Raw genomic sequence first — 13,231 nt, 5'->3', positions numbered from 1 at the left:
TGCAATAAACATGCAATATTTTTATAATTAGGAAAAACTAAAGTCAACTTTACTTTTTATTTATTTATTTATTTTGATTGAGTTAACGATAGGTTACAACCTTTTGAAATTTCAGCTGTACATTATTCTCTGTCAGTTGTGTTGTAGGTGCACCCCTTCACCCTTTGTGCCCACCCCCCACCCCACCTTTTACCCTGGTAACCACTAATCTGTTCTGTTTGTCTACATTTTTAAATTCCTTATATAAGTGGAGTCACACAGGGATTGTCCTTCTCTATCTGGCTTATTTCACTTAACATAGTTCCCTCAAGGTCCATCCACGTTGTTGTGAATGGGACGATTTTGTTCTTTTTTATGGCTGGGTACTATTCCATTGTATATATATACCACGTCTTTATCCAATCATCTGTTGATGGACACTTAGGTTGCTTCTATTTCTTGGTTATTGTAAATAGTGCTGCAATGAACATTGGGGTGCATGGAACTTTTGGAATTGCTGACTTCAAGCTCTTTGGATAGATACCCAGTAGTGGGATAGCTGGGTCGTATGGTAGTTCTATTTTTAATTTTTTGAGGACTCTCCATACTGTTTTCCATAGTGGCTGCACCAGTTTGCATTCCCACCAGCAGTGTATGAGCGTTCCTTTTTCTCCACAATCTCTCCAACATTTGTTACTATTTGTTTTAGTTAGTTTTGTCATTCTAATAGGTGTAAGGTGATATCTTAGTGTAGTTTTGATTTGCATTTCCCTGATGATCAGCGATGATGAACATCTTTTCATGTGCCTATTGGCCATCTGTATATCTTCTTTGGAGAAATGTCTGTTCATGCCTCCTGCCCATTTTTTAATCGAGTTGTTTGATTTTTTGTTGTTGAGTTGTGTGAGTTCTTTACATATTATGGAGATTAACCCTTTGTCAGATGTATGACTTGCAAATATTTTTTCCCAGTTAGTGGGTTGTTTTTTTGTTTCAATCCTGTTTTCCTTTGCTTTGAAGAAGCTCATTAGTCTGACAAAGTCCCATTTGTTTATTCTTTCTATTGTTTCCCTTGTGTGAGAAGACATGGTGTCAAAAAGGTCCTTTTAATACTGATGTCAAAGAGTGTACTGCCTACGTTTTCTTCTAGAAGCCTTATGGTTTCAGGTCTCACCTTTAGGTCTCTGATCCATTTTGAGTTTATTTTGGTGAATGGTGAAAAAGAATGGTCAATTTTCATTTTTCTACATGTGGCTTTCCAGTTTTCCCAGCACCATTTGTTGAAAAGGCTTTCTTTTCTCCATTGTATGCCCTCAGCTTCTTTGTGGAAGATAAGGTGTCCATAGATGTATGGTTTCATTTCTGGGCTTTCAATTCTGTTCCATTGATCTGTGTACCTGTTTTTGTACCAGTACCATGTTGTTTTGATTACTGTAGCTTTGTAGTATGTTTTGAAGTCAGGGATTGTGATGCCTCCAGCTTTGTTCTTTTTTCTCAGGATTGCTTTAGCAATTTGGGGTCTTTTGTCACCCCATATGAATTCTAGGATTCCTTGTTCTATTTCTGTAAAGAATGTCATTGGGATTCTGATTGGGATGGTGTTGAATCTGTAGATTGCTTTAGGTAGAATGGACATTTTAATTATGTTTATTCTTCCAATCCATGTACATGGAATGTCTTTCCATCTCATTATGTTGTCATCCATTTCTTTCAGAAAAGCCTTGTAATTTTCATTGTATAGGTGTTTCACTTCCTTAAATTCACCCTGAGGTATTTTATTCTTTTTGTTGCGAGTGTGAGTGATATTGTGTTCTTGAGTTCTTTTTCTGTTAGTTCGTTATTAGAGTGTAGAAAAGCTACTGATTTATGTAAATTGATTTTATACCCTGCAACTTTGCTGTTGCTGTTATACCCAACAACTTTGTTGTTGATTACTTCTAAAAGTTTTCCAATATATTCTTTGGGGTTTTCTATATATAAGATCATGTTGTCTGCAAAACAGCGAGAGTTTCACTTCTCCCCTCCCTATTTGGATTCCTTTCGTTCGTTTTTCTTGCCTAATTGCTCTGGCCAAAACCTCCAGTACTATGTTAAATAAGAGTGGCGATAGAAGGCATCCTTGTCTCATTCCTGTTTTCAGAGGGATGGTGCTCAGTTTTTGCCCATTGAGTATGATGTTGGCTGTGGGTTTGTCATATATGGTCTTTATTATGTTGAAGTAGTTCCCTTCTATCCCCATTTTGTTCAGAGTTTTTATCATAAATGGCTGTTGGATCTTGTCAAATGCTTCCTCTGCATCTGTTGAGATGATCATGTGGTTTTTATTCCTCAGTTTGTTGATGCGGTGTATCACATTGATTGATTTGCAGATGTTGAACCATCCCTGTGTCCTTGGTATGAATCCCACTTGATCATGATGTATGATCCTTTTGATGAATTGCTGAATTTGGGTTGCCAAAATTTTGTTGAGAATTTTTGCATCTATGTTCATCAGCGATATTGGCCTGTAGTTCTCCTTTTCTGTGCTGTCCTTGTCAGGTTTTGGTATCAGTGTGATGTTGGCCTCATAGAATATGTTAGGAAGTGTTCCATCTTCCCTAATTTTTTGGAATAGCTCGAAAAGGGTAGGTATTAAATCCTCTCTGAAAGTTTGGTAGAATTCCCCAGGAAAGCCATCTGTTCCTGGGGTTTTATTCTTTGGGATGCTTTTGATTGCTGTTTCAATCTCTTTCCTTGTGATTGGTCTGTTCAAATTGTCTGCTTCTTCTTAACTAAGCTTTGGGAGATTGTAGGAGTCCAAGAATTTATCCATTTCCTCTAGGTTATCCATTTTGTTGTTATATAGTTTTTCATAGTATTCTCTTATAATCCATTGTATTTCTGGGGAGGCTGTTGTTATTTCTCCTCTTTCTTTCTGATTTTGTTTATTTGAGCTTTCTCTCTTTTTTTCTTTGTAAGTCTGGCTAGGGGTTTGTCAATTTTATTTATTTTCTCAAAGAGCCAGCTCTTTGTTTCATTGATCCTTTCTACTGCCTTTTTTATTTCAATAGCATTTATTTCTGTTCTGATTTTTATTATTTCTCTCCTTCTGCTGAGTGTGGGCTTTGTTTGTTCTTCTTTCTCTAATTTAGTTACGTGTAGTTTAAAATTGCTTATTTGGGATTTTTCTTGTTTGTTAAGATATGCCTGTATTGCGATGAATTTTCCTCTTAATACAGCTTTTGCTGTATCCCATATGAATTGGTATGGCATGTTATCATTTTCATTTGTCTCCAGGTATTTTTTGATTTCTTCTTTAATTTCTTCAATGATCCATTGCTTGTTCAATAGCATATTGTTTAGTCTCCACATCCTTGTGCCTTTCTCAGCTTTTTTCTTGTAATTAATTTCTAGCTTTATAGCATTATGATTGGAGAAGATGCTTGTTATTATTTCAATTTTTTAAAATTTGTAGAGGCTTGCCTTGTTTCCCAGCATATGGTCTATCCTTGAGAATGTTCCATGCACACTTGAGAAGAATGTGTATTCTGCTGTTTTTGGATGGGGTGTTCTATATATGTCTATTAAGTCCAACTGTTTTAGCTTTTCATTTAGCTCCACTGTTTCTTTGTTGATTTTCTGTCTGGATGATCTGTCCACTGATGCAAGTGGGGAGTTGAGGTCTCCTACTATTATTGTGTTATTTTTGATATCTTCTTTTAGGTTTGTTAATAGTTGCTTTATGAACTTTGGTGCTCCTGTGTTGGGTGCATAGATATTTATAAGCATTATTTCTTCTTGATGAAGTGTCCCTTTGATCATTATATATTATCCCTCTATGTCTCTCTTTACCTGTCTTATCTTGAAGTCTGTTTTGTCTGATATAAGTATTGTGACACCTGCTTTCTTTTGTTTGTTATTTGCTTGGAGTATTGTCTTCCACCATTTCACTCTGAGCCTGTGTTTGTCCTTGGAGCTGAGGTGTGTTTTCTGGAGGCAACAAATTGTTGGATCTTGTTCTTTAATCCATTTTGCCACTCTGTGTCTTTTTATTGGAGAGTTCAATCCGTTTACATTGAGGGTGAGTATTGATGCATGAGGGCTTCATGCTGTCATTCTGCTGCTCATTTTCCAATTTTCCTGTGTTTCCTTTGTTTCTCGTCCTGTGTGTTTTAGCCTACCCATTGACTTCTGCAATTTCTTATGCTGGGTTTCTTATATTTCTCCTTATTTATGTTTTGTGTCTCTGTTCTGTTTTTTAGTTTAGTGGCTACCCTGAAGTTTGTATTCAGAGTCTTGTGTATAACATAGTCCATTTTCGGGTGGTCTCTTACTTCCTTAGCCTAGACTGATTCAGTCCCTTTCCTTCTCCCCTCCTAAATTATTATTTTCATCTCTTATTCCAACTTGTGTTGTCAGTTTGTGGTTAGAGTGATAAGATTGCCTTTGCTTTGGTGATTTCTTTCCCTTTATCCTAATGCTATAGTTGCATATTTGCTGTCCTATTCTGATTCTGTTTGTCTCCCTACTCTGTGTTTTGTGACTCCTTTCTCCTTTTTGTTCTTTTTTCAGGTATGAGAGCCTTCTTGAGGATTTCTTGTAGTGGAGGTCTTGTGGGAACAAAGTCCCTTAGCTTTTGTTGGTCTGGAAAAGATTTAATTTCTCCCTCATATCTGAAGGATATTTTTGCTGGATAGAGTATTCTTGGCTGAAGATTTTTATCCTTTAAAGTTTTGAATATGTCATTCCGATCTCTCCTAGCTTGTAAGGTTTCTGTAGAGAAATCCACTAAAAGTCTGATAGAGGTTCCTTTGTAGGTTATTTTCTTCTGCCTTGCTGCCTTGAGTATTCTTTCTTTGTAATTCATTTTTGCCATTTTTGTTACTATATGCCTTGCAGTAGGTCTTTTTACATTGACAAATCTAGGAGATTTGAAAGCTTCCTCCACACACATTTCTCTCTCAATCCCTAGATTTGGGAAGTTCTCTTCTATTACTTCATTGAGCACGTTTTCTGCTCCATTTTCCTTTTCCATGCCCTCAGGAATTCCGATGATTCTTAAGCTGCATTTTCTCCTTGAGTCAGCTATTTCTCAGAGATTTTCTTCAGTTTTTTTAATTCTTAGTTCTCTTTCTTCCTCTGTCTGGAGTCATTCAGCCTGTCTATCTTCGATTATGCTAATTTGCTCTTCTATGGTGTCTACACAGGCATTCAGGGAATCCATATTCTGTATTATCTGATCCATTGTATTTTTCATCTCTAGTATTTCTGATTGATTCTTCTTTACAGTTTCAATCTCTTTTGTGAAGTAACTCCAGAACTCGTTGACTTGTTTCTCTATATTTCCCTTTACCTCATTGAGTTTTTTGATGATAGCTATTCTGAGCTCATTTTCACTTAGTTTACCTATTTCCAAGTCCTCAGGACATACTTCTGTGTTTTTATTGTTTTCCTTTTTGGACTGGAACTTTTATAAATTGCTGGGTGGTATAGGAGCGGTTTTTGTGCATGATGCTATTATTTGGTTGCAGTTACAGCCTATGTCAGTAGATGGGGGTTGAGAGCCACATGTTCTGAGCCATCCACCTTCAGCTGCGATGGCAGCATGAAGTGTGGGTTGGGGGAGGAGGGGAACCTTCTCTCACGTGAACATCTGGATTCTGTTCAACTCTTGCTCTCTGGTCTCCCGGGGCTCTGGCTTGATGGGGTCCCCCCACAGAAGAGCTTTCCCCCATTAGAGGGTTTCCACTGCAGGGTCTTTGGGAATCCTGGAAGATCCTGCAGACACGTGGCCCCTCTGCTGCTTCTTCCCTCACACGAGGCAGTGATCCTAGTCTCTAGGAGAGGGAGCGAAGTTTTCTCTTACCCCATTCCACCTCCTCCCTGGGTGGCTCCAGCCTCTTCGCCCTCTGTCATTTGGCTGCTGTGGGTCTCTGACGATTTCTGTTATTAGGATTTTTTTTGGTTGGAAAGCAGTTGCTCTTTTTGGTTGTAATTTGGAGGGGAGAGGGTCCCGGGTGAGCTCACTCTGCCATGTCACTGACGTCACTCGTTAACTTTACTTTTTAAATGTTAATTTTAAAAACACGTGTGAATGAAGACATAATAGAACACTTGTTTAATGGTGTTGAGAGCTAAGCTCGGATTTAATCACTACAAAATGGATTCCTAGCCACAATTGTATACAAGTTAGTCTGTGAGTTTCCTGTGGAATTTTTTACATGGCTTATTCTCTTGATTTGTTCAACACAAGAAGGAAGAGGATCCGAGTGATGAAAATGAGAACAATAAAGAATATTTAAAACTAATAAGTATTCAAACATATGAAATTATAGAATATAAAACACATTATAAGAAAGTTGCAAAAGAAATTTATCTTGACATTATATATGGTCTTGAGACAATAGGAAGTGATTAAGGGTATTATTTCTGGAGCAAGATTTCCTGGGTTCAAATCCAGTGCTGCCACTTGCTATCTTTACTCTCTGGAAAAGGACTAAAACTCTCTTTGCCTCAATTTCTTCATTTCATTTGTGAAATGGGGATAATTATAGTTACTCCCACTTTGAGTGTTTGTGAGATTTAGTTACTCCACACAAACCCCTCAGAAGAGTGCTTGGCACATATTAAGCACTCAAGAAGTCAGCTATTATTTGTTGATATTCGACTGCACATATCCTCATTTATTTCAACATAGATTTTCCTATGAGAAAAGCAATTGAAAGATTTACCATACTTACAGCTCTCTACCACCTTCTTTCCCCAATTGATCTGTCCAGCTGAGAAAATCAGTGATTTAATCAGGTAAAATTGATGTAAAATTTTCCCAAATATGCTAGATATTTGTTTTTCACATTTATATATTGAACTTCAGTCCATCTCCATATGCTTCACTTAGGATTTATAAGCATTATTGCTAATCTGGCTACTAAATCCCCAAAAAATGTTAGTACAGCAACTCGATTCAGGTATTTCTTGCTCTACACTTCCTCCCTCCCTGATAGAATACACACACCCATCACTCCTCATTTCTCCTGGCAAGTTTTCTGAGGTGTGTACCAAGTTCTTGAAGAGCTGAATATCATCTTGCCTTGAGTTAAACAGGAGCCAGCTGGCACCATTTATCTCTCCAAATTACAAGAAAATGTGAGAAACAACAGGGTGTCTATATGGGGTTGGGCAGAGCCCTAAAGGGCAGCTATGTGTGAAAGAGTATACCACGGCAATGAGCTTGAGAATTAGGTGTAATCCTGGAAGGCTCAGACTTGACAAGACTTATCTCAACGTGGTTTCAGATTTTTAGATGTTTTTCCTACCCTATCTAGCTGCATCTTCAAAAGTTAGATATTTCCGTGAGAATGCTAGGTGGTGGGAGGAAATTAATTTTCTTACTTTTGTGCTGGAATCAATACACAGGTTTTTGATGGCTCCCCCAAATCCCAGAAGATATCAAACATTGGTTTTCTAATTATTCATTATTTTTGTTGAATTCTGTCACATTATCTTTTGATGTAGGCCAAGTTTATAATGGATCACTTGGAAAGGAAACAAACACTCCTTGGTAAGCATTTTATGTCTCATATGAGTTTAATATCAGTAAAAATTCATAAAGGATTTTTATTACAGTTAAAATGTTATGAAGTAATCTATCTGAAACTACTTGCAGAAAGATTAGCCAACATGAATGCATGCATGATATTTTTAGAAAGTAGAAATAAGTAGGAATCTTTCTTAGCACTTCTTTCTGTGTATGCCTTAGTGAAAGAAGACATTACATAAGAAAAATCACAAATTTTTAATCTGGATTATTAGAAAGAAAGCATACGTGTTCATCCTAGAATAGATAGTTTTTCACATATTCATTCTTGTTACTACATTTAGCAAAGCATAAGAACACAAGGACGGGATAATTCACTTTCAAATGTGCACAATTGTAGACTCTGAAGCAGCTGGTTGAAATGGATATAACCTTGAGAAAAGTCTGTACATTTAGCCTAAATGAAAGAAAACTTTGGAAATTATAAAGTTTTCTCTGTTGCATAAACAGATATTACATATTACAGACACTAGTTTAGGAACTAGTATAATAAAAGAAAGAAAGAACTGCTATCTACTATTACTGAATTCTCTAAGAGCCTGAATAAAGAAAATGTGCATGCATCCTTATTTTTTATAACAGACACATCTTATACTTGTAGAGAAGCCAATTTAACTTTAATACCTGGGCAGACACTGGAACTAATCATGGGGTAGTTTGTAATCCTCTATAAAAGCACAACATCCTGGGGCACAATCGCTTTCCTGAAAGTAGATTTTTAGCAACATCGTTCAAATATGATAAAAATGTATTTCAGGAAATACTACAACACTAAAAATAAGCAGTGAAACTGTACATGCAGTCTTTAGAATTTTGATTCTGTTCTATGTGCCATTCTTATTAGCACCCTAGCGTTCGCTGTAGGTCAGCATATGGCTAGAGCAGGGTTTCTCAAACTTTTTGATTTGGGGACCTTTCTATAGTCTTAAAAACTCATTGAAGAGGCCAAAGAGATTTTCTTTATGCAGGAGCATAGCTGTCAATATTTATTGAATTAGAAGTGAAAACTGAGAAATTTTTAAAACTCAAGCGTACCCAAGCACACATTCTGTTAGCTGTGGATTGACATCATCCTGTGTCAGGTAGCCTCTAGAAGGCTTCACTGGACACTCATGAGAGAATAAGAGTGAAAAGGCAACTAAGTTCCTAGTATTACTCTGAAAATAGTTTTGACCTCACAGACTTCTGGGTCTCAGGGCCCTCAGTGGTCCCTGGAACACACTTTGAGAACTGCCGTGCTGCAGCGTTGGTAACTGGAAGGTTATCAGGACATTTGGCCACAGGAACTCTAAACGATCCAAGGGAGAAAAATTATCAAATAGCATCCCTTGGAGTGTAAATTCCGTCTGGCTGAAATTTGGTATTTCTATTAAAGATCCCTGGATAATGTCTCCAAGCAAATGATTTTTACTTAAGGAAAAAATAATGGTATTAAAAAGGTTAGGGATGAAGAAGGCTTCGGGCACTATTTGACAGATATTTATTGGATACCCACATTATATAGCAGTCACTGGAGAGGTGAAAAAAATCTTAAATATGTGATCTTATCCCTTGACATGTTCATAATCAAGGGAAAGAGATCACAAGTATGTGCTCCAATAGAATTAAGAAGAAAATTCTCAGACAACCCGATGGACAAGTCATTTCAGGAAGTCTCCCTAGCAGAGGTGACATTTATCACCAGGCGTGCACAAGGAGTGCAGCATTATGAGCAGGAGTGTGCAAGGAGGTTAGTTCAGAGGCAGAGGGCAGATTCTAGGCAGAAAGACACGGAAGGGTGGAGCATCAGCACTTTCAATAACTGGAGCATCAGTTTGGGGTGGAAGGAGTTGGATGAACGGGGTGGGTGGGAGAGGTTAGGTCAGATTGCAGGTGGCCTCATATGCACACCAAAAAGACTGAGCATTGCCTATGGACAGTGGGAAGCTGCTAAGGTGTTTCAAGCAGAAGGATGATTTGTTCAGAATTAGGTTTCAGAAAGTCAGCTTAGCACCTTTGTGGAAGATTAAAGGGATGAGGGTGAAACCATAGTTTGGAAGAGCCCTTTGGAGCATCTGGCAGTAATCCAAGCAGGAAGAGAGCCATGTTGCTTAGGCTCTGGAATCAGTTGGCCTGGGTTTAAACATTGATTTCTCCCTTGGTTTGGGGACCTCAAACAATTACCTCATATACATGTACTTTCATTTCCTCATCTGTAGAGTAGGAAAGTAAGATTCGCTACTTTATAGAGTTGTTGTAATGGTAGAATGACTTGATGCAATAAAATAAAACAATGTAGAATAAAATAAAACAGATTTACTACATTACTATAATAGCAGTATGTGTTAGTTATCATTATAGGTGCATAAATTAATATGGAAGAGGGCAAAGGGAACAGATTCTAGAGGTACGCAGGGGCTGGGATTCACAGGATTTTTGTGACATTGTTGGATGGTGATGAGAGACAGTGAAATTATTTCAAACGTTTAGACTCAAGAGAATCCAGGCAAGCGTTAGATGATGGGTGATGAATTCAGGACTAGGGCACAGAGAGAACAAAGAGAAACGAAGATCTATTGTCACACAAATATTTTTTATAAAAATCGTGGGAAACGCTTACCACAATTCTCTCACATAACGTGGAGCTGAGGCAAGTGTGGCTGATGATGAAAGATATCCAAGAAATTTTAAGAAACAAGATGAAGAATTCATTTGTGGCAAACTCTCAGACCAAATCAAGGGAAGAACAGAGTAAGCCTCTAACAAAAAATATGTAATTCCTCACTAAAATCAAGTGCTGTCCTTGAGAACTTGAGGGTGATATGCGGCCTTTAAGGAAAGAATAGGTACAAATTAAGAGAGAAGCTGGGAATTAAAGCTTGCCAAGATTTCTTTCTTTAGCATGAAAAAAAAAACGATTAGAAAACTATCCACATATTACAAGGAGGACAAAGGACTGAAGTCAAGGCAGCTAAAAGACCTGGACGAGGTAAATTTCTGTTAGAATAGGTCAGATTTGGAGTAATAAAAGGTGTTAGGCAATGAGAAGTTTTTATTTACTTAGATGGTCAAAAGGCACTAATTTAAAAGAAACACCAATTTTCTAAAAAATGTGCAAACCTTGGCAGAGATCCATCAACGCTTAAAATGGAGTGAGTGAAAACCCGAACGAAACAGCACTTTCTAAAACACAGTTAATCCATGTAAAGTGCCCAAGATATCAGAGGAACATTTAAGACAGGCATCGCTCCATACTGTTCCTATGTTAACTGTGACAGGGTGGGAGAAATCCAGAAAGAAACTTCCTAATCCCAAAATAAGGTAGAGAAAAAGATAAATGGTTTCAATGGAGGGAGTTATGTTACAGTGATAATATTCTGTTCACTTGTTTCTTCAACAGGGAGAGGTCAAAGGGAGTGGGGAAGTGTCCTCTTTAAAATTAGAAGAACTTGGGGCCAGCCTGGTGGCATTATGGTTAGGTCTGTGCACTCCACTTTGGCAGCCCAGGGTTTGTGGGTTTGGATCCCGGGCAGGGACCTCAACACCCCTCATCAAGCCATGCTGTGGTGGCATCCCACATACAAAATAGAGGAAGATGGGCACGAAGTTAGCTCAGAGCTAATCGTCCTCATCAAAAAAAAAAAAAATTAGAAGAACTTAGCTAACTAACCCAATGCTAAGCATTATTAAAATCTGTGCCAATTCATAGACTCTGCATTCAGATGCTAGCCATATTTTATTCTAGTCAAATGTGAATTCACAAAATGTGAAGCATTTTGCTTTTAAGCTCAATGTAGTAACTACCCCCACTGCTAGAATGTGTTGTTTAGCTTCAGAGAGAATTGCTCAAGTTCTCTGAACGGATGAGGATCTAAATGACAGAATCATCAGATTAGAAGCTGGTCTTAAGTCTTGACGTTGATCACCAGGTATGTCTAGAAAAGCATTTTCTTCTGTTCCCTTTCTCTTCCTTTACTGAGATACCATTGATCGGTGCTTAAAATAGGAATTTGGATTTGTAATTGCCATGATGAGTGAAAGGATGCCATACAAGGGTGCTAGTTTCCTACCTCAGTATGTGAATTCACAGTCTCTGGGGTCGATGTGGCACCTCACACTTGTTCCTCCCTCTCTCTGCCCCCCAACACACACATACACACACACACACATGCCCTTCTTGCTGGGAAGCCCTCCTTGGGGTTATAAAATGGATGAGATCTTTCTGAGATCTAAATATACAGGAACGCAATTTTAACATATTGTGTCATTAAGAAGTTTAGGAGCTTTTAGACACAATCTGGAGGTAGTGGAAAATTAGATGCAGTGTTGCATTAGACATGTTTTTAGTATTCTCTTCTTTTTGTAAAAGCTGTAATTTTCAGAGTTTAGAACCAATTTAATGTCCCTGGAGTTACAGCTTTTTGTATCCATTGTCCATTAGGTGAATTACTAAGCCAAGAATGGAATCCATTTATAATGTATAAAATACTGTGAAATGTCTTAAAAACAGTCTTTGCAGGGGGAAGAAAAGCATTGGGAGTCCATTAAATTTGAAGACAGTGAGTTCTGAGGTTCTTCTTATAATCATATAATGGTTTTTGTGCTTTGATAATATGATGCATTCGATATTGGAAGATTTATTTAAAAGTTTGATTTCAATGAAAATGTATATAGAACTAATGCAAAATGCATTATGTTTGACATTCCAGACAGCTTTCAAAACTAAGTGTATTATTTTAAAACCCCACTTTAATAATATTTATTGTATTTTAATACAAATTAATAAATAACCAATAAAATGCCATTCAATGTCTCATCAAGGATGGTGTCACTATTACAGGCATTTAATAAGCTGAGATTTACTTTTCAAATTCTCATTTTGAAGAAATTCTAGTGTGGCCTGAAAATTAAAATGGTTTGGTCTAAAGAGAATCTTTATAAAATATACAAGATATATATGTATGTGTGTGTGATATGTTTAGACACACAAACCTGTCTCCAATTACCTACTCAGGCCCTGATAATTTCTTGTGTGTGTCTACATACACATTAATGTTTACTACTGTATTGGTTAGGACTTTTTTCCTCTGTATGTTACAGAAAACCCAGGCAGGCATAGCTTAAGTAAATATAGATCAGCTTTTCTCACATGTCAAAAGTCTGGGTGTAGAAAGCCCAGGGCAGGAGTGATGGTATTATGATGCGATCATGGACCCAGCTTCTTTCTATCCTTCTGATAGCATTTTTAACCTTTTAGTTAGCTGACGGCTACAGCATCAAACCCAGGATAGGAAGACGAGAGAATGGACAGCATGGTACCAACCTCATCCACCCCTTTTATGAAGAGAACAAATGTCTTTCCAGAAGCCCCAGCTTATGTTGTATATGTCAGAAAAATGTCATATGACTCTACTTGACTATGGCTGAAAAGGTAAATTTTCTTTTCCAAACTCTGTAGGAAGTGTGAGAGGGAAGAGGTGGAGAAATACTGGGAAAGTGTTGGATTACCAATCAACAAATGAAGAATGTCTGCCAAATTTCACTCATTTCTTTTTCTTTTCTATTTTTTCTCATGTTGGGCAACCTAAGCATTGTTAGTATTATATTAGATTGCACCATATAAAATTTCTAATATCTGTACATTGTTGATTTATAAAAATGACGATTCCATGTGGCTTACTCTAATCCTTACATTAA

The 13,231-nt window shown here is 37.4% G+C and overlaps 1 long non-coding RNA gene across 1 annotated transcript in view; it reads left to right on the top strand.

Annotated features, from left to right (window-relative positions):
- The window catches only part of LOC139078433 (uncharacterized), a 54,918-nt gene extending 41,953 nt beyond the window's left edge, over positions 1-12,965 (top strand). Inside the window, exons 2-3 of the long non-coding RNA XR_011531364.1 lie at positions 7,474-7,519; positions 12,792-12,965. This is a non-coding gene — a long non-coding RNA (uncharacterized lncRNA). The remainder of the gene's footprint in view (positions 1-7,473; positions 7,520-12,791) is intronic.
- The last annotated feature ends 266 nt before the right edge of the window (positions 12,966-13,231 follow it).

Source organism: Equus przewalskii, chromosome 22, assembly GCF_037783145.1.
Source record: "Equus przewalskii isolate Varuska chromosome 22, EquPr2, whole genome shotgun sequence".
Lineage (NCBI taxonomy): Eukaryota > Metazoa > Chordata > Mammalia > Perissodactyla > Equidae > Equus > Equus przewalskii.
This window is presented reverse-complemented; position numbering and strand designations above follow the sequence as displayed.